Source organism: Coptis chinensis, chromosome 8 (assembly GCF_015680905.1).
Source record: "Coptis chinensis isolate HL-2020 chromosome 8, ASM1568090v1, whole genome shotgun sequence".
Classification (NCBI taxonomy): Eukaryota; Viridiplantae; Streptophyta; class Magnoliopsida; order Ranunculales; family Ranunculaceae; genus Coptis; species Coptis chinensis.
In genome coordinates this window covers 35,211,716-35,232,545 of record NC_141463.1, presented here as the reverse complement: position 1 = coordinate 35,232,545, position 20,830 = coordinate 35,211,716, and the positions used below count along the sequence as shown (strand labels likewise).

At 37.4% G+C, this 20,830-nt stretch overlaps 2 long non-coding RNA genes across 2 annotated transcripts; one reads left to right on the top strand and one right to left on the bottom strand.

The window, feature by feature from the left end:
* The first annotated feature begins 1,806 nt into the window (after window positions 1-1,806).
* On the top strand, window positions 1,807-2,364 carry LOC147481278 (uncharacterized). Its single transcript, XR_015205075.1, has 2 exons — window positions 1,807-1,996; window positions 2,114-2,364. It is a non-coding gene; the product is annotated as an uncharacterized LOC147481278 (long non-coding RNA).
* A 6,861-nt stretch (window positions 2,365-9,225) lies between these two features.
* On the bottom strand, window positions 9,226-11,755 carry LOC147481277 (uncharacterized). The gene is made up of 3 exons (XR_015205911.1): window positions 11,437-11,755; window positions 10,572-11,079; window positions 9,226-9,495 (listed from the first exon to the last, which is right to left on the bottom strand). It is a non-coding gene; the product is annotated as an uncharacterized LOC147481277 (long non-coding RNA).
* Between the last annotated feature and the right edge of the window lie 9,075 nt (window positions 11,756-20,830).

The window sequence follows — 20,830 nt, the reverse complement described above, 5'->3', positions numbered from 1 at the left end:
CACATTCGTGATTTTCACGTGTTCTTATTATATCATTTGTGTTGGTACACATAATTCTGAGGTTGTTTGTATAGCTTCTCGGACATAGATCACGTTATTTTTCTTATAGGTTGCTAATGGGTGATCTTATTAATTAATACCCCTTCATGCACTGATTTTTAAGTGGCAACACATACGAGGTCGTGTATTGGATCATCCCTTTCAGATGAAGTTAGACAAAAAAATGGTATGAATCGAAAGACATTTACATATTTATTTTGTTCCAATCGAGAAATAAACTTAACTCGATTAAGGTCCCATTCGGGTATTGCGCATAATCACAAGTGAATGCATTGCTCATTAGGCAAGGAATTGGTCAAAGGTTACAAAATGCGTAGTCTTTACCAACTCCACTTCGATTAGGTATAAATTACTCATTAGAGATTTAAGTTCTTAAAACTGACTCTAGGTGACATCTACAAGCTATGTACTTGCAGTTTTTTATTGTGGATGACTATCGGTCTATCTTTAATGTCCTATCACGTTGTAAAAGATTGAACTAATTTTAACTGAACTATTAGATAGTGTGCAATTGTGCATGGCATTTGACATGATCCCTTTTAATTTTAACCTCGATTTTTTTTTTAAGTGTGCCGCTTCTTTTCATCTTGTTTTGAATAATAGGCAAAAATAAAGCATTTTTAATCACCAAGTTAAATCGGGTCTCGTGCAAGGCCTTTTAGGTAATCGCATGTTTGGTTATTCTGTTAGGCTTCACTAGATCCAATTTTAAACTGCAATTCATCACTACCACCAGCTCCATTGTGTTTTTGAGCATTGGTGAGATATGAAATAGGAAAGAGATGAGAGGAGAGGCGAAGGTGTTGTAATTGTGATTATCATAATTGAAAAATGAATGAGGTCAAGATGAGACTTACAGATTCTAAGCCTAAGATGTTAGGCCACACAAGGTTAATAATTTGTCCGAGTCTGGTTTCCTACATTTATCAGGGAGAAATCTTAGGATTATTTGGCGATGTTGGGTTGTATTCGAAACTATTTTTTTTTTTTTTTTACTTTTTCCAAATAAATCACTTGGGATCAATCCAGTGGTTTGTATATATGATCTATTGACCGCCTTCAATATTATATTTGTGGATTCTTTTATATCTAGATATATAGTCTATGTGGTTCAATATTATTTATGGAGTTGTGTGAACCAACAATACTTTATATGAACTTGGTGCTGGCTATGGTAAGATGTTAGATGACTTGATTCATAAAGGACTTTGTAATGGACAATTAAAGGTTCTAATATATTACCAATGAGGTTTCTTATTCATGTGTAAACTTTTGGGTTTTGATACCGTACCAACTAGTAACAAGCTTGGGGAAGACAATAGTTTGGAAAGAAGCTTGTAGAAATGATTGAATTGGAACTATTACGACGTTCTTTGTAAGAGCAAATTTTGACATAGGAGTCAGATTTAGGCTTGGATTTCCTACATACAAAAGTTAGTATTGTGAGTCTATTTTTTATGTGCATTATGTGTAATATCAATTTTTATGGAATTGAACCTAAGTTACGTTGTAAACAATTTATACAATTCGTTTATGGCTGTGCAAGTTATATAGGTTTATCATTACAACCATTTTGACTTTCGTTTTTAACATATGATTATAATGATAACACATTTAATGATTTAATTAAATATGACCCATATTTCAATCTACCAATTGCAGGTGGGGCATTGTGAAAGGATTGTTTTCATGTCTTTTTTCCCAGTAGTGAGTGTGTAGGAGGGGGGGGGGGCATTGTGAAAGGATTGAAAGGACCTTTTTTCCCTCTTATTTTCCAATGAGGGTTGCCATATTATAATTTTAAAGATGACATGGGGAGGAGAGGGGCTTAGTGAGCTTTATCCCATTACAATAAAATGATCCACAACATGGAGAGAAGCCACACCCACAAAATCAAGAACCTTCTCCTCTAGAGAGTGAGAAACCCGTAGAAGAGGTAATACCGTCAAAGCTCCTACTAAAGAAACATGAGATTTGCTAATGAATTTTATCTGTTTCATTATTAAGTTGTGGAAAAACACCTATTAAATACAATTATGTACATCTTCTGCAGGGTTTGAGTAAAATAATTCTTGTAGCTGCTGAACTAGAAGAAAGTAATGCACTTGTTCTTGCAATAGTTCCACCAGGTTATGTTGGGGCTTAGAAATTGTATAAACTCAACTCAAAGAAGATCTCTATGCCTAAGTATTCAGATTATGTAAGTCCAAAAGTCATCTTTTGTTTAATTTGAACAAGATCTTCTCTATATTATTCTATTATGACATTTAAATTATAAGAAAGTACGTTCTATATGTTAGTAAACTTCAACCAGCCCACACATCAATTTGCACTGAAATTATTCATGTTGGACTCTTGGAGTGATGTTGTTTAACAAACTTTCTGGCAAGATACTCGTTAAACTAGGGCAACAACAAAACATTGATACAATGTAAGTATCTGCATTATTTTTCATCTGCAAGTTTAGAATATTGTTTTTATGATAATACATTATTATGCTTAGTTCTCCTTAAACTTGTTCAACATGTTGAGAAATAACAATTTGCTTGGCAGAATTCTTGTCCAACTGAATTGGGTTGAATGTCAAATAATAAGTGGGTTTTATTTATAGGGTGCCAACCTAGAAGGGATTTTTAGTTTCATGTAAATGTCCACTCACCCCCCTGGTTTATTGCTTTTCTTTTACCACTATGCATGGAAATTTTACTACACCAAGTACTATGATATATTTTGTAATCACTTGATACATTTTGCAAGCATAATTCTTAAATTTTTTTTGGTTGGTCAAGCTTTATTGTGAAGTGAAAAAGGTTGGGGGCAAATCCTTATCGATTCAAACATTTCTTACACTAGTTTAACTGCTTCCACTATATAGAAATATATTTATTTTTCCAAATCTGGGGCGTCTCCCCTGATTTGTCAAGGCTTTGTTATCAATCAAAAAAATTTAGGAGAAAACCTTTAGTCCCTTATTGATTCAAATATTTCTTACACTAGTTTAATTGTTTCTATTATATATTGATAATTTGTTTCAAATTCTGGGGTCCCCCTGCTCCCCTGGATCCATCACTGACTGTGATAATGTTATCAAAACTTGTTTAAGATGTGTGCTAGTACCACCTTACTCTTTTACATTTTTGTTTGATGTTTTTTCTTCATTTGATATATATTTTTTAGCACTTGCAGTGGATGTATGTAGTTGTTGACAGTATATACTTTATATTGCATATCTACATTCATGGAAGTTAACATATGCATGTGCTAGTGTTGTTTATTATGATAATCCAATTCCTTAGAAGCACATATATGTCCTACCTTTGAAGAAGTGTTATAAATCACTACAAAACATAACTTTCCAGAAGCAAACCAATAAATTTATAGGATTTGAATATGAATTCTGGTGGTCACATAGATATAAGTTGTCTTGTATTGGGGGTCAGTCTCACAGACTTAATTAAGAAATACCTTTTGGCATTCAATGTTTCTTTGTTGTATAAATGTTTGCTTTCCCTATAAGATGTAGATGCACTTAAGTTATTTATGGCGATGATAAGGAGACTGTTCTTGAGATCCGAGTAGAGTACGATCCATTCCAGAATTCAAAGTCAAAGTTTAGTTTCTTGATAAAAGAGTTAAGTTGATATTCAAACTTATGATGGTGTTAACATAGACATTTATTCGACATCAATGCAGGGTGTGATTCATTGGGCTGCACAACCTTCGCCAGGAGGTGTTCCTCTTAATAAGGGTGGAATTCGAGCTAAATGAGCTGAGCTTTGCCATGCTCAAGCTCGGCTTGTTAATTACACAAGCTTTAAATTGAGCTCGAGCTTGAGCTCGGCTCATATAGTTAAACAAACGAGCTCGAGCCGAGCTGAGCCCGAGCCGCTCAGTTATTTTACATTACAAATATGCTATTTGAGCTAAACGAGTTGAGCTTCATCAAGCTCATTTGTTACACGAGCTTTAATTTGAGCTCGAGCTCGGCTCATATAGTTAAATGAGCGAGCTTGAGCCGAAGAGAGTAAGGAAGAAGAAATGAGCAGGACTTTAAGTAGGGGAAGGGTAAAAGGGTAAAATCCCTAGGGTGAAGAAACCGAAGAGTCAGTAGGTGGTTCAATGGATGTGACATGTGGAGGCTCAGAATACGAAAAGGTAATGAAAAGATGCATGTGATGAGTACTCTCTGCAGCACACACATACCGATGAATAGTCAGAAAAGGGAGGCTGGGTGCGGAGGCAAAGAAGTGAGGAGAATTCTTGACCCTGGGCCTATATAGGGCCGTGGAGTTGAGAAAGGGTATCTGTGGTGGTAGGGTCTGTGATATAAAGGATCGGGGGTAATATTGGCCTGATGTAGACTGTGGTAGTGGAAGCCGGGGTGTAGAGGATTAGCAGAAGAATGGGCCCGAGGTAAGATATGCGGAGAACTCACGAGCATAAGATCGGTCTGCGGACTCGCATGTACACGGTAGAAGCCCTACACGTGGAAGAAGAGGGAGTGTGGGATGAGGGAATAGGTGGACGACTACGATAGAAGGCCAGGGGTATAAAAAAAGAGCGAGAGAGAGAGAGAAAGGGACTTTTGGCAAATCTAGAGAGAGAGACCTAGGGAAAAATAGGTGAAAGTGAGGGAAGTATTAGCGATCCAACGGTTTATATACTTTCTTATTCACTCATGATATACCCTAGGTGTTCAACCTAATCCTAATGTATTCAATTTAGTTTCAATTTCTTTGCCCTAAGAAGAAGAGAGAGAAGTAATTATAGACAAAAGAAAATTCTCTTAGTTTTCAGTTTTATGTTTGATTGAAGCTATTATGAGCAAGTATAGCGTTGTTATATGTAACACCCCGCCCTGTTTATACTTTCTTCTAATAACTAATTTTAGGGGTCTTTTTTGGAAATTCTAACCTGATAAGGACTTTTCTACAAATATTATTTTGGAAGGGGCTGTTTTGCAAATTTTGATTTTTTTTGTTTTGAATAAACTGAGAGATGAGACAAAAAGTGAGGGGAGAGCTTCTTCTTTCATGGTGTTAAAACCCTCAGAGAGATAATGAGAAGAAATGGAAAGAAAGAAACACTTTTACATAATTAGACGTAGGAGGGATTCAATTGTAGGAAGAAATTGAAGACAAATTAGGTAAGAAGAAATAAGAATTGAAGGAATCATGTGGAGTTCTAAAAAATTTCTTTGGGTGTCAATGTTTGGTAGCCAATGCATGCTTTAGTGAGTTATTTTCTACTCTCTTATTTATTCTATCTTCTTTTTGATTGATTTAAGATAAATATACCAAATTTATTGTATGTGTTGGTTAATCATTGTTGAAATCCTTAGGTTATACTTTGATTTTGAATATTTTTGGTATTTCATGTATACTATGGTTTTAGGAAGTGAACTATTTGTTTTCTTCTCAATCTGCCATGCTGATATAAAACAGCCAGTTGACTGACTTTCCCGTATTCAAACGATTTGAAAATTTTATGGTAGATATAAGACATGTAGAAGAAACACATCCAAAAATCAGATCATTTGGGTGTGTAGAGAAAGATATGAGCTCCATAAGTCTGCGCGTCAGAAATTTGCGCTTCAGGAACAGTTTCTGTGCACTATATTATAGTCCAATTTTTATATAGTTGGGATGAGAGTTAGGTGTTCGGGAAAACATGAAAAAGTAAGTTTAGTGAGTCTGATTTCCATCCCAATTGGCCTCATCGCATTTTGAGGCCTATGGAATTAGTTATGATGTCTAGAAGTTTGGATGGCAGAAAATAGTGCGTCAGAAATCAGTTTCTACGCACTAAGTTCGAGTTCAGTTTTCGTATATTTAGAACGAGATTGAGATTTTTTGTAAAATATAAGAAAGTAAGTTCTGTATGTTAGCTTTTCAACGCAAAAAGTCTTGTTGTTTTTGGATACCTGTGGAAAGAGTTGTGCTCTTTGGAAGATATTGCGTCAGAATTTTAGTTTGCTGAAATTAGGATTTTTTAGCAAGTTTGAGCTATATTTATTCCTAGATAGGAATGAGATTGGGATTTCGAGTTCTACACGAAAAAGTAAGTGTGCATATACTGGTTTCTAAATAATCAAGTGGTGTATCATTTGGATAAATGTAGGGTAAGTTTTTGCTTTGGCAAGTTGGCTAGAAAACATACAATGTCCTTTTTCTAGGTGCCCGAACCTATTTTAAGGAATATTTATCGAAATGAACTAAGAGCTTCTTAAATCATTCCTGGGTGTTTTGTACGCTGTTTGTAACAAATGGTTTTTATTTTGAACGACATGGTTCTTAAGATAGTTTTTTGTGACCCAAAGGTATAGTAAAATTCATTTTTGAGCAAGTTTGACTTATAGGTTCATTGTGCATCATTAAGGCTGAAATTTTATATATATTATTGTCGGAGTATTTGGAACTTGTTGTAACTATTTTTAGATGATCTAAGCCGCTGGTTTTATTATTTGTAAATATAATGAGATTTATGCATATTGCTTTCGGATTTGCTTTATTGCTTGAGGAATTTTATGCTTGGATGTCGTGGAGACTATTTTGTACCCTAGAGTTATTAAGAGAGCTCTAGATAAGTTCTCTTGTTGAAATATGACAATTAATTCATAACGAATGTTGATTGAACTTGGAAGTATTTTTACTGTGCTAGTGTTAGATATGCCTTAGGGAATATATGAGGTTCGGAATATGAATGTTTATATAAAGTAAGAGCTACATAAGGCTTGATTCTAATCTTGAAAGATTGGATATGTAGGCAACCTTAGTTGAAGGTACAACTGCTATAATATATATTATGTTTTTGTTTTTGTGACCGACATATGCATGCGATGGATGTAGTATCTGTATATGATCTTGTGTTTTACATATATGATCTTGTGTTTTATATACGAGTCAAGAAACTATATGCCTATACTTAAACGAGAAACTATCTCGTGAGTCTCGGAAAGTAAGATGAACTATTCGTCTTGATGTACGTAAGGGTTAAATAGTATTGTTGTTTTCCTTTGAACTGTTTAAACTAAACAGTGGTCTTGTGGTATTGTATTTATATGTGATGGTGGTCATGTTCGGATTTTGTGGAAATCTAATATTTATTGGTGGTGGTGCAGTGGTGCTACCACGGGAACTTAGGGGTTCTGAAAAGGGTATAAGAATTTAAATGGATTAAGCTTGTATTATTATTATTTATAAATGGGTATTGAATGATATACCTAAAAAAGTTTGATGAAGCTTGGATTGTGTATTGATAAATGTGTATTGTAAGGTATACTCTGAAGAGGCTTGTAATTGCCTTAGTGTACTTTGGTTTCATTTTATTTTCAGTTGTGATACTGTTTTGGTTCCTTGAGAATTTCCTAGTGGTGGTTTGCTTAATGCCATGGTATAAGTTGAATAATTTTCTTTTGTAAACTTTTATATGCCTAAAGATAATAATTTGTATGCTTGTTTGTAGTCCCTAGTCCACCACGACTCTTGATTTTATTTAATATATTTTTATTGGGCTTGGCATTAATGAGAATGCCTGTTGAAAATTTCTTGTTAAGTTCAAGGTGTTAGAAAAATTCCTTGACTGATCACCAAGGTGGACAAGTATAGCCCGTTAACTCAAGAGTGGTTATTTTAATCTTCGACATCAAAAGTAGGCGAGAGATATGATATGTAGCACGCCGAACGATATATCCAACTCTCTCAGTTTTGTGAGCTCGAGTTGATATCCCAACTGAGATGGGTGTTTGTTATCGAGAGTGGGTCGGGTTATCGCGAGGAGACAGATGGATATATGTGTCGACCACAACAAAGGTAGATGTGACTATCGTGGTCCGATATTGTTGTGGAATGTTATAATGAATCTTATGTGGTTAAATTTGAAATATTTTAAATGCTAGCAATTTTTTATATGTCATTCCAATGGCATAGCAAAATATATGTCATTCCAAATGGCATATGGGTCAAACTTGGCGTTGGAAAAAAATTCATGCATGTATGCAACAAGATTACATTTCTAAAGACGCCCGAGTAGATTTTCTCATCTTCTCCTACGACTATGCGACCTTATCTTCTAAGACTACCATGTATACCAGTTTTGCACTTTACTAGTAGTTGTCTTGAAATGGAGAATTATATGAAAGTACTGCAAAGACCTTGGTGGAATTGGACGACCGTATCATACTCCCTTGAAATATATACTAGATTATGTATGTTTCATCTTAAACATCGATCAAGGACAACCATCACTTTAGCCAAGCAAGTAAACCTTGAACTACCTCTAAAAACTTGATATATATCCCACCAACGCCTTATCAATACTAGTTTGTTTATGCAAGTCTGCAACACCAATCTCCATCATATCGCACAGCATAACACCAATCTGCAAGTCACACATCATCACACAGTCTGCAACGCAAAGTCTGAATCTAAACACACCCATTAAAAAAAACAACTAAAACAAACACTACAAGAAAACAGGTTTTACTCCACGGTCCAAAATCTTTTCCCACGAATTTGGACTGTCGCAGGATCGTGGGCTTTTTGTGCATCGGAAATGGTCTACCCACAACCATGACTGTGGGTAAAACCTACCAATAGCGACGGTCTTTGCGTGTGGCAAAAGGTCAGTTTTTCCTACGATTTTGGTTCTTGGGATCTGTTTTTTTTAGACGGCTTTAGACCGTGGCAGTCATTTTAAAATAATAATAATAATAATTGATATTTTAATTCTTAGATCTTTTCACCTGCAATCCACGAATCACCTAGCAAAAGTCTTACACCTACAAATAACCACCAATCACCATAACCATCCTACACCTCATTAATTATCCCAAAAGATATATAAAAGAAAACTCGCAAAACCAAAGATTGAATTAACCAAGATCTCGAAAACAAACATGCTAGGTATATAAAAATTAATCATCCATGCATGCAAGTTAATGCTAAGCATGCTAGGTCAGTCCAATTGACTATACCCTTAACTTCAGTGCATGTCTTTATAGTATTATACTTTAGTAATCAAAAATCCAAATTATAATCAATACCAATATATTATAAAGAACCTCGAAACCAACTTATTCCATCTTGTTCTGTATTCTACATTGTAATATATTGCAATGAAAAAATTACAAAAGATAAAAAATGAAAATCTCAATAACTTCACCGGCCAAGAACATTCTCCTCTATGTTGCCATTCTCGTCCTAAGAACATTCAGCCATGAATAATCAAAGTTTGATCACCTTATGAAAGAAATAATTGTAATTAAAAAATAAAGAAAAAGTAAAAGTACGACAGGTACAGGTTAGAAATCGTATAACTAAACACTTATGATACCTTGTTAAATCTATCGAGATCACCATTGTTGAAGTATAGTTCGTTGGTTGTGACGTATAATATGTCGAGATCACCATTGTTGCATACTCGTGAAGAAACATCCTGTTAAGTGAAAACTAACTGAATAAGAGATTAAAAAAAATCAAAAACATTATACGAAAACAAGAAGCTCTCATTCCTTTAATCAATCTTAAATCTAGATGAGGTTGCATTTACGACTGAAATAACTAGAATTAGAGTTACTCTTTACAAATTTAATACACTTTAGGAAAGAAATTATACACAAGAATCCAAGCACTTAAAAGTCATCTGCAATAAATTCATGGCCATCAAAACCTAGTGTCCACTACAAAAAAGAAATAATTAGTAAACACACATGTGACAACTTTTGAGGGCAAAGAAAGGGTGCTCGGGTTCATAGCAACCATAAATCTTATATTTAGTGCTAGGGTGTTTTAATGTTTTAAAACAGTCTTAGTTGTGTTTTTTAGGAAAGTCGAACCAATAACCTACAAAAGATATGCGTAACAAGATTAAAACTAATACACCATAGGAATCACCAGTATACCAATTCAACTTCTGTTCTCTATTACCTTAAACTCAACATTTTCAGAACCAACATACCAAGTCTCGATGTATTCGACCCAACAACAAAGGGCTGGCCAATTGATAGAACTAAATTACCAGCTCTAAGCATTTCAAGTAGTTCTAAAAGATGCTCCTTTGAAATCACATAGACAACGGTGAAAATGGTTCCACAAATAGAGTCATAACGAGAAAGTTATGACAATAAATGGTGTATAGCTCTTTTTACCCTAAAAATCACCAAATCCGAACCTCTTACTAAAATTTTGCAATTTTTGGATCTTAAGACTTGTTGCAGTTCAAGTTTTATGGCTGAATACATATTTACAATTAATAACTAAACTACTACAAGCAATGAAAATGGATTTACAGTAATCTAAACAAGTTTTGTGAGCCATACTTCAATATGCGTCGAAAAACCATACTAGTTAGAACATGGATTAAACATGTTTATGAAATTCAGCACCATACATACACTAGAACTCAATAAAATGAGGTGAAGTCTAACACAAGAAACACATGAATCAAGTCTTAAGGTAAATCCTTAGCATGCTCTTAATATGATGGAAATAAACAAGAAGTAGAGCACCTACCTCAACCTTGAGCAACCAACGAGCTATTCAAGAAAACCCACTCCAAAACCAACAAGATGATGAGCAAATTTAAGAATTACAGCAGCAAGAATTTGAGAGAGAACTCCACATCAATATCCATAGATCGAAATTAGGGAATGGCAAGGAGATTTGCTTGAGAGAACTCCACATCAATATCCATAGATCGAAATTAGGGAATGGCAAGGAGATTTGGCAAGCAAACAAGAGGAGTGCACATCCAAACTTACATGCAAGGCTTCCAAGCTTGAAAACCCCAACATGTCAAGAAGTTTAACAAACAAGATAAAAGGAAATAAATCAGCACTCTAACTACAACTGTAAATAACGAGGTAAAATGAAATATAGATATATGTTGTTGTCAATCCACTATATATTTCGTTTGTGATCTACTTCTTGAAGCTTTAACTCTTGTAATCGATGCCTGACCGAGTTGAGAGAGCTGGTGAAAATGAGAACATAGAAAAACAGGCCATAGACGAAGAGGTTGCTGCTAAAGATGTTGAAGCATTAGCCGATAACACAATAGTTCTGACGGGGAGGTCGGTTCTTAAACAAAATGAGCATGATATCCAATCTTTATCATGACTTCCATTTTCCTTTCTCTTCATTCAATTAATTATCAACTTGGATAATTATCGCTAAATAGGTGAGAGACTTCAGATTTTAGATCCACTGGCAGCATGGAAGCAATAAGCCATGAGGACGACTCCAATGCATTAATAAAGCACACCACTCGACAAAATAAGATCGATGTTCAGAGGAAAGCACACCACTCCAATGCATTAATAAATGCAAAGGAGGCCATGGATCAAAGCATTAAATGTAACGACAGTAGGTATTATACCTCTTTGAAGCATCAATTCTGAAACTTGAAGTGCTTCGTTGGTCTTACCCTCTTTGCAAAGAGCATAAACCAGAATGTTGAAGGTTACCACATTCAGTGAGATGCTCCTTTTGGACATATCTTCAATTGTAATACATAAAGTTTTAAAAGGAACATCAATGTAGTGAACTGAAACCTACTTGTAAGAAACCAGCCCAATCGTCACAACTGATGTTGTCGACATGACATTCTTTCCAGCTACTTTAACAGCAACAAAAACCTTTCCTGCTCCCTCGGATAACAAGCAACCTGTATAAGAACAATGCTTAAAAAATCACCATCAAACTATGGGAGTTAAAAAGAGGTGTTTGGTATGATGTGAGATCAATCGGGCATCGGGCACCTCAAAGACAATCCAATAAAAAGTCCATCAAATGACATAAAATTGCACCCAAAGATTAAAGGAATCAAAACAAATAAAGAAAATGGAATACAAAGGTTGGTGCGAGCCACTTCAAGCTCATTCGATTGGAACCGATTTCCCGAAAATTTGGACTAAATTTGTGAATGCAGATGGATCAAACAATCCACCCGAAATCCCCTTAAGAAGAGAACTGAAAAGTAAAAGCATCGAGTTGAAATCCACATTTTAAAATATTCCCCAAAGCAAGCAAACCGAAATCCACCCGACCCATATAAGAGTAGCAATTTATCAAGGTGTTAAAGCGTCACAATGTCGGGTTGGACTCAGTGAGAAGCCAGCGCATTGTACATGGACAAAACAAGAGAAAATCACGGAACTTTCGAATTGAAAATGAGAAATTTAAATAATAGACTTTAGATCGTAATAAAAGAAACACACTTTGAATTTGAAGTATAAGCGATAAATTTTTACCAAATTCTTACGGACGAGAATGATGAAAATCGAAAAGCGAAGCAACACGATCTTGTGAAGCACGAAACAAGAAGATTACAACTGATGAAAACGATCTCATAACGTTTGGTTTGAGAATTTAAGAAGGCTTGCAAAAAGAATTTCAAATCAGCCCAAATATCCTCTTCAAATCTGCACGTCAACAACACAATTAGAGAAAAAGAACATATATAGAAGAAAAGAAAGCCATCAAAATCCTAACTTTTAAAAAAAAAAATTAAACAATTGTCTGTGGGGGAAAGATAAAAAGTAATTGGCGGTGGGGGCGAAGCTAAGTGGGGGAACTTAATTTCTGTGTGTTGGAATTATTTTGTTCTGTGTTAAAATATTTTGGAGCCCCTATTCCTACGGTCAAAACGCATGGAACATTCGTCCAGATCTAAAAAAAAGTACCAACGGTTTCTCTTTGTGGCTACACCAACGGTCCAAGTAAACATTTAAACCGTGGGTAAAAGTATTAAAGTTACAGAATAAGGAGAAACCTATTTGCTACGGTCAAAATTTGTGGGAGAATATGCAAAGGTTTATGACCGTGGGAAAAAATACCAGGTAACCATGGGAAAAAGTCCATTTTCTTGTAGTGAAAGGAGTAAAAAAAAAAGAGAGAATGTCACCTGCTAGCTTGAGTGGTTTCTTGCCAGATTATAGTTTCTAAATATAATATGGCTTATGTCATAACCCTTGGTAAGTGTAAAGATCAAACAAATAAAATGACCTGATTCTTTCTACAAGATATAGAGTAGTTTGGTATACAATGAAAAGATCACGCTTTGCTGTGTAGGAGGAATCCCATAAGGACCTGCAACTTGCCAAATCAATTACAACATAAAAAAGTAACCAGTAGTTGGAGGCTGATTCCCAACACACTCCAAGTTTGTGGGTATAAACTCTCATTAGTAGTCAAGTCATATAGATTGGTCACTCAGTGCTCTCTTTCTGAATGGCTCCTTGAGATGTGTATGTGTGTGTATGTGGGTGGGTGGGTTCTAGAATAGTAATATAATTGTCACGCCCTAATTTTTTTTTTCATACAATTGAATATTTAGATAAAAGAGCTCAATCTGAATATTCAACAATCTAATAAACCAGGACGTGAGTGGGTTTGACTCACATGAGTCCAGGCTGGAACTTAAAATACCCACTAACTATAACCTAATAAACTAAAACAAAAAATAAATATCACATTCTAAAAAAAAATTCGACAAAGTCTCCTATGTATTTTCAACATTTCATAAACATAAATCCTGTCAAAACCTGAAAATCATAATAATATACATCTCATTGCTCAACCCAGCTACTTAATCGTCTCCACAAATGCCAGAACATTAAAGTAACTGACCGTTAAGCAATTGCTGAGTAACCTTTACGCCTCGAGACAATTTAGTTCCTTCCTTCGGAACGCATTAGTTTCTCTTGCGCATCTAAAATCTACTAAAAACCTTGTATAATTTACATCAGGATTGTTAGTTCCTCTATACAGTGTGAGGCGTCCTTTTAGCAAAGTTAACTAACAAATAAAATAAATTTACCTTTTGCAAAATCATTATACGATCATCCACCCCTGTAAGAAGGTTAGTATACTTACCATTCTGCAAAACATATTTTAAACGAGTAAAACTAGCTAATATATATAATAATTCAAACTTAACTACATAGTCTAAAATCATTATAATATAACACACAAATATCCCTAGCCACGGCCACAATAGTCACCTATCTGGTGACACATATATCCATCGTGTCTCCTTGCATAACCAATCCCCACTCTCAAGATTAAAGGCAACCGTCTTAGTCGGGATATAGACTCGAGGCGATCGAGGCACACAAAGCGGCTGAGAAGGTTGGATCTATGCATTCTGGCGCTATATATCATATCTCTCGCCTATTCTTGAGGTCGAGGATTTAAACAACCATTCTTAGGCTAACGGGTAATACCTATCCACCTTGGTGATCAACCAAAGAATTTTTCTAACACCTTGAACTTAACAAGAAATTTTATCCGACATTCTCATTAATGCCAAACCCAATATATAAATACAATATCAAAATAAACCAGGAGTCATGGCGGACTAGGGACTACACATAAACATATAATATTTCTTATAAGTGAAATAAAAGTTTACAAAAGAAAAATATACAACTTATACCATGCCCTTAAGCAAACTAATTGTAAATCCAAAACCCCAGGAGTCGATCAATCATTTTAAAATAAAACGGAAATGAAAAGTCACTACCAACACTAGTACAAAGCTCTTCAGGATATATACCATAATATCCACTTATTAATAAACAACACAAGCTTCATCCATTTCAATTTCTTATATCATCTTGAAACCCTAAGTTCCCATGGGTAACACACCACCACCAATAAATATTAAAGTTCTAAAAATCGAGCGTGCTCACAATCACATATCAATATGATACCACATGATCACCATTTAGTTTAAATAGTTCAAGAGAATACAACAATACTATTTAACCCCTTACATGCATCAAGACAAGTAGTTCCTCTTACTTTTTGAGACTCACGGGATAGTTTCTCGTTTAAGTAGAGGCATATAGGTTCTTGACCCGTAAGTAAAACACAAAATCATAAACGGATACAACATCCATCAAACACATATATTAATCGCAAAAACTAAAGATATAATATATATTATAGCGGCTGCACCGTCAACTAAGGCTGCCTACGTATCCAATCTTTCAAGATTGGAATCAAACTTTACGTAGCTCTTACTTTATATAAACATTCATATTCGGAATCTCATATATTCCCCAAGAAAAGTTTATGAAAATGCTTTGTTCATTACTATGAATATTTCCCAAACTGGGTTCATACATATAAAAAGATACCACATTAGGATTTCTAGCCACTTTGTCGATGTTATAACTTTCCCTACATTCATCCAAATAATACACCACTTGATTATTTAGAAACTAGGATATGCAAACTTACTTTTTTATACATAACTCGAAGTCCCAATGTCATACCATCTAGAAGTAAAAATAGCTCAAACTTGGTAAAAAGCCTAATTTTCAGCAAACTAAAATTTTCACACGCTATCTTCCGAATGACACAACTCTTTCCACAGGTATCCAAAAGCAATGAGGCTTTTTGTGTTGAAAAGCTAACACACAAAACTTATTTTCTTATATTTTACAAAAATTCTAAATCTAATTCTAAATATGCGAAAACTGGGCTTGAACACAGTGCGCAGAAACTGATTTCTGGCACGCGGTTTTCTGCCAACCAAACTTCTAGACACCATAACTAATTCCACCAGCCTCGGAATGCGATCAGGCCAATTGGGTTGAAAAACATACTCACATATCTTATTTTTTCATGTTCAAGACTAAATCCAAATTGCGCTCGAAATCAGTCCAGCATTAAGCTTTCTCAAAATTTTACCCAAGTTCACTTAATACATACAAATCGAATGCAATTGAATTCACATAACATTAATCAATGAACAACTCTCTAAACACTCAAAATTTCTAAATTTCTAAGAATAATCAACCATACACAAAAAAAATGGGTTTAGGAAAGAAAAGACTACTCACCTAATAACAATTTCCCAAATCTTCCCGAGCTCCAAACTTGGATGAAATCGTCTTCATCTTCTCCCTCAATTAATTACTTTTAATTCACCTCTCTCCCCACTCTATTTTTCCTTCTCTTCTCTTCTCTTTTACTTTTTCTCTCCACTCTTCTGGACCTTTAGTCCTTCTCTCCTTTCTTTTCTCTTTCTTCTTTCTTCTTTCTTTTCTTCTTTCCGGATTAAACAAAATAGAACAAGAACAAAAACTAACTTACCGGATTCGAGTTGGTTAAATATTTCAATTTCAATTGTTGTTTGAAATCATTTTCTTTTTTCTTTTTCGAGTTGGGCTGATTTCGCACGACCCATGGGGCGAACTCTCTCAAAAAGTAGTATGTGGGAAGGGGAAACAACATGGAAATCATTTTCTTTTTTCTTTTTCCTTCCTTAATAACTTTTTGTCCCGGTGGTTTCCGGTTCTACCCTTCAATTGTGTGGCTAGGAATCGTGCGCACAAAGAGTTTTGGTACATCTCGCGCACTGAAGAAGCCCTACTCGAAATATAGTAGAGAAACATGCCACCTAGTACTTTTTCTACTAAATCCTAAGAATATGTAAAACACGTATATAACCATCCACTCGCCGACCTACAAGTTCTCCCATAACCATAGCTAGAAACTCTAAATTAATACAAATAGCTTGTTGAAGTATTTTCCTCGCAACCTATTCATAGAACAATAAACCCCTAATCGAATGAACAATCACGTGTAAATACCATACAAAGATGACCCCAAACAACGGAACTAAATTATGCAACATCGAATTGATTGGATTCCTCCCAAAATCAATCCATAGCTTTCAATACACTTAAATTTCCAATTCACCCAAGTTCACTTAATACATACAAATTGAATGCAATTGAATTCACATAACAATAATCAATGAACAACAACTCTCTAACCATTCAAAATTTCTAAATTTCTAAGAACAGTCAACCATACACATAAAATATGGGTTTAGGAAAGAAATGATTACTCACCTAATAGCAATTTCCCAAATCTTCAATCGACAGAGTTCCTGAGCTCCAAACTTGGACAAAATCGCCTTCATCTTCTCCCTCAATTACTTTTAATTCTTTCCCGTGGGATTCACCTCTCTCCCCACTCCATTTTTCCTTCTCTTCTCCTTTTCTTTTTCTCTATAACTCTCTCTTCACTCTTCTGGACCTTGAGTCCTCTCCTCTCTTTTCTCTTTCTTCTTTCTTCTTTCTTTTCTTCTTTCCATATTAAACAGAATAGAACAAGAACAAAAACTAACTTATCGGATTCGAGAACAAATATTTCAATTGTTGTTGGTTGGTTTAGCGGGAGAGAAAGATCGCACGACCCATAGGGCGAACTCTGTTTGTTTTTGAGAACTCCAGTAATCCGCGGGAGGTGGAAATCAATTTTTTTTTAGTTCATTAATAACTTTTTGTCCCGGTGGTTTCCGGTTCTACCCTTCAATTGTGTGGCCAGGAATCGCGCGCACTGAGAGTTTTGGTACATCTCGCACTGAAGAAGCCCTCATATAAAAAACAAATAACCTAGTCTTTCACATTTGGGTCTTTGTAATTGTCTCTCCCGAAGGATAAACTCTTAAAACTTCCATGTTTCTGACTCCATAGTGGGGCAGGGCATTTTGGTTCAAAAATCACGCAGAGTATTTATGTGGAAAATTCAAAAACAATCTTGTTACAGGTGTTATGTGTCTGTGTTTGTGTGTGTGTTTAGCTTGAACATTGGGCATTCCATTACATGGGTTTGCACTTAGTCAATTACATTTGGTTTTTTCTGATGATGGTATCCTTTCAATCAGGTACTATGATTTGAAGGTTGGAGGTGGGACCAAAGCTGTGAAAGGATCACGTGTTGTAGTGCATGTCGCACCCATTACCGCGACCTCTAACTTTACATGTCTTCCCTCTGTATTTTGGATCAGCTGCACCAATTAGGTTGCCTACGTACCCATTTCGGGATCAAGCCGCCGTAGTTCACCTCCACCTTCTCCTTTTTGCTCTTCTCTTCTCTTCCTTTTTATATCCCTCTCTTAGGTTTACTTCATGGGCCACAGTGTGGTCTTGGGCCCACTCTCTTGGCCCAATACAGACTGTGGTCTGGACCATATCTCTTGGCCCAATACATGCTATGGTCCATCTATGAAAACGGCTACTACATTTGCCCCCTCTCGGGTTCGGCGGCGATGACGACGGCGGGCCCGAGAAGTCTATGAACTTCCTTGTCTCTCTCTTTGAACTCTAGATATCCGCAGTATCCTGAGATTGTATGCAGTCTTCTTCTCTTCGGGACGTTCCCTACCCATGTGCTACTGGATCGTATGTTTGTAAAGTACTCAGTCCCTATTCTCTGTCCGCGTACTCTTGCACTTTGCACTCTCATTTTTCTTGACTCTGTGACTTTGTTGGCCGCGAATTGTATTATAGTCCTCCCCTCGTCTCGCTCTTCCTTCACCACTACTTACCCGAGTTCTCCAACCTCAGTCGATAAATTATGTGTATCTCAGATCTCCGTAAGCTTCTGTTATATGTAAGTGCATTACATCTCTTCTAATCCCTTTCCTTGGTTACGCTTTCTCTATCTCTCTAGCCTCTTTGTTATGGTTATTTATGCAAACCTCCAATAGTTCCGCGAACGTCAACCATAAATAAACTCTACTCCGTGATCCCCCTTTCTATAGTCTGGGACTGAAGACGTCTTACTTTCGCAGTGTTTTCTCTGCTAAACGTCCTTGGTCGCGTGACCCGAAATCCTCATTCTCTTTCTGTTATTAGCTTTTCTTACAAAATTCACTATCAGTCCTCGAAGGGTCTCTTTCCCTTGGCACTCACTCTTCCACATCAATCATCATATCCGCGAAGTATCTCAATTTATCGATTCTCATTCATATAACTCATTAGCGTATCCACGAAGGGTCTCATCCCCTTCACTCTCACTCTTCATACTCAATCCTCATGCCAGCGAAGTGTCTCAACCCAGCTATCCATTCCCCTCTACAAAATTCACTACCATGTCCGTGGAGTGTCTTACCTTAGCCACCTTCTCCCTTTCATAGATCTCGTTACCATGTCCGTGGAGTGTCTCGTCCCCTTCATTTCTCTTTCGTAGAACTCAACATTGGATCCGCGAAAGGTCTTGTCCCCTCTGCTCTCATTTGGAAAGCGCGAAGCATATCTAGGGACAACTCCACTTGCCCCCATATTCGTGGAGTGTCTAACCTCAGCCACCATATCTCTTTCATAGAACTCGCTACCATGTCCGCGGAGTGTTTCGTCCCCTTCGTTTATCTTTCGTAGAACTCAGCAGTGTATCCGCAAAGGGTCTCATCCCCTCCGCTCTCATTCGGAAAGCACGAAGCATATCCAGGGACAACTCAGCTTGCCCCCATGTCCGCAGGGTGTCTAACCTCAGCCACCATCTCTCTTTGATAGAACTCACTACCACATCCGCGGTGTGTCTCGTCCCCTTCGTTTCTCTTTCTCGAAACTCACTACCCTGTCCGCGGAGTGTCTCAGCCCAGCCATAAGCTCTCCTTCACAGAACTCACTGTTATGTCCGCGGAGTGCCTCGGCCTAGCCATAAGCTCTCCTTCATAGAAATCACTACCATATCCGCGAAGTGTCTCACCCTTTCATTTCCCTTTCATAGAACTCAACATTGTATCCGCCAAAGGTCTCATCCCCTTTGCACTTACTCATGGAACTCGATATCCCGTCCGCAAAGGGCCTCATCCCCTCTATTTCTCTTTTGTAGAACTCAATGGTATTGTTCCTTCTGAATATGTTGCTTGCTCCCAATTGCAATTCAGAACTCCGGCTCGCGGAGGGCTCCCCCCACTGTCTCTACTTAGGAGTGGAGTCTGTTGAGGGGCAACTCAGCTTGCCCCCATGTTTGATTCGGATCTCACGTCTGCGGAGGGCTCATCCCCCCCGTTGTCTATGCTCTGAAGTGGAGGATAATGAGGGGCAACTCAGCTTGCCCCCATGTTTGATTCGGATCTCATGTCCGCGGAAGGCTCATCCCCCCTGTTGTCTATACTCTGGACTGTAGTCTGATGAGAGGCAACTCAGCTTGCCCCCACGTTTAAATCAGATCTCATGTCTGCGGAGGGCTCATCACCCTCGTTGTCTATGCTCTGGAGTGGAGGTTGATAAGGGGCACCTTAGCTTTCCCCCATGTTTGATTCGGATCTCATGTCCGCGGAGGGCTCATCCCCCTCCCTCGTTGTCTAAGCTCTGGAGTGTAGTCTAATGAGGGGCAACTCAGCTTGCCCCCACGTTTGATTCAGATCTCATGTCCACGGAGGGCTCATCCCCTCGTTGTCTATGCTCTGGAGTGGAGACTTATAAGGGGCAACTCCGTTTGCCCCAATGTTTGATACGAACACGAGGGTCCGCGGAGGGATCGTCCCCTCCGCACTCATTCGGATAACCCCATGATATATCTGCGAAGGGTCTTCTAGAACCCCTCCGCTCTCCTTCGGCATACACATCCGGGGACAACTCAGCCTGCCCCATGTTTAATTCGGACACGAGGGTCCGCGGAGGGCTCATCCCCCCCGCACTCATTCGGATAGCCCCGCGACATATCCGCGAAGGGTATTCTCAAACCCCTCTGCTCTACTTTGGAATGCACATCCGGGAACAGCTTTCAGCCTGCCCCATGTTTGATTTGGACACAAGGGTCTGCGGAGGGCTTATCCCCCCGCACTCATTCGGATAACCCCATGACATATCCGCGAAGGGGCTTCTCGAACCCTACCGCTCTCCTTCGGAATGCACATCCAGGAACAGCTCAGCCTGCCCCATGTTTGATTCGGACACGAGGATCCGCTGAGGGCTCTTCCCCCCCGTACTCATTCGGATAGCCCCATGACATATCCGTGA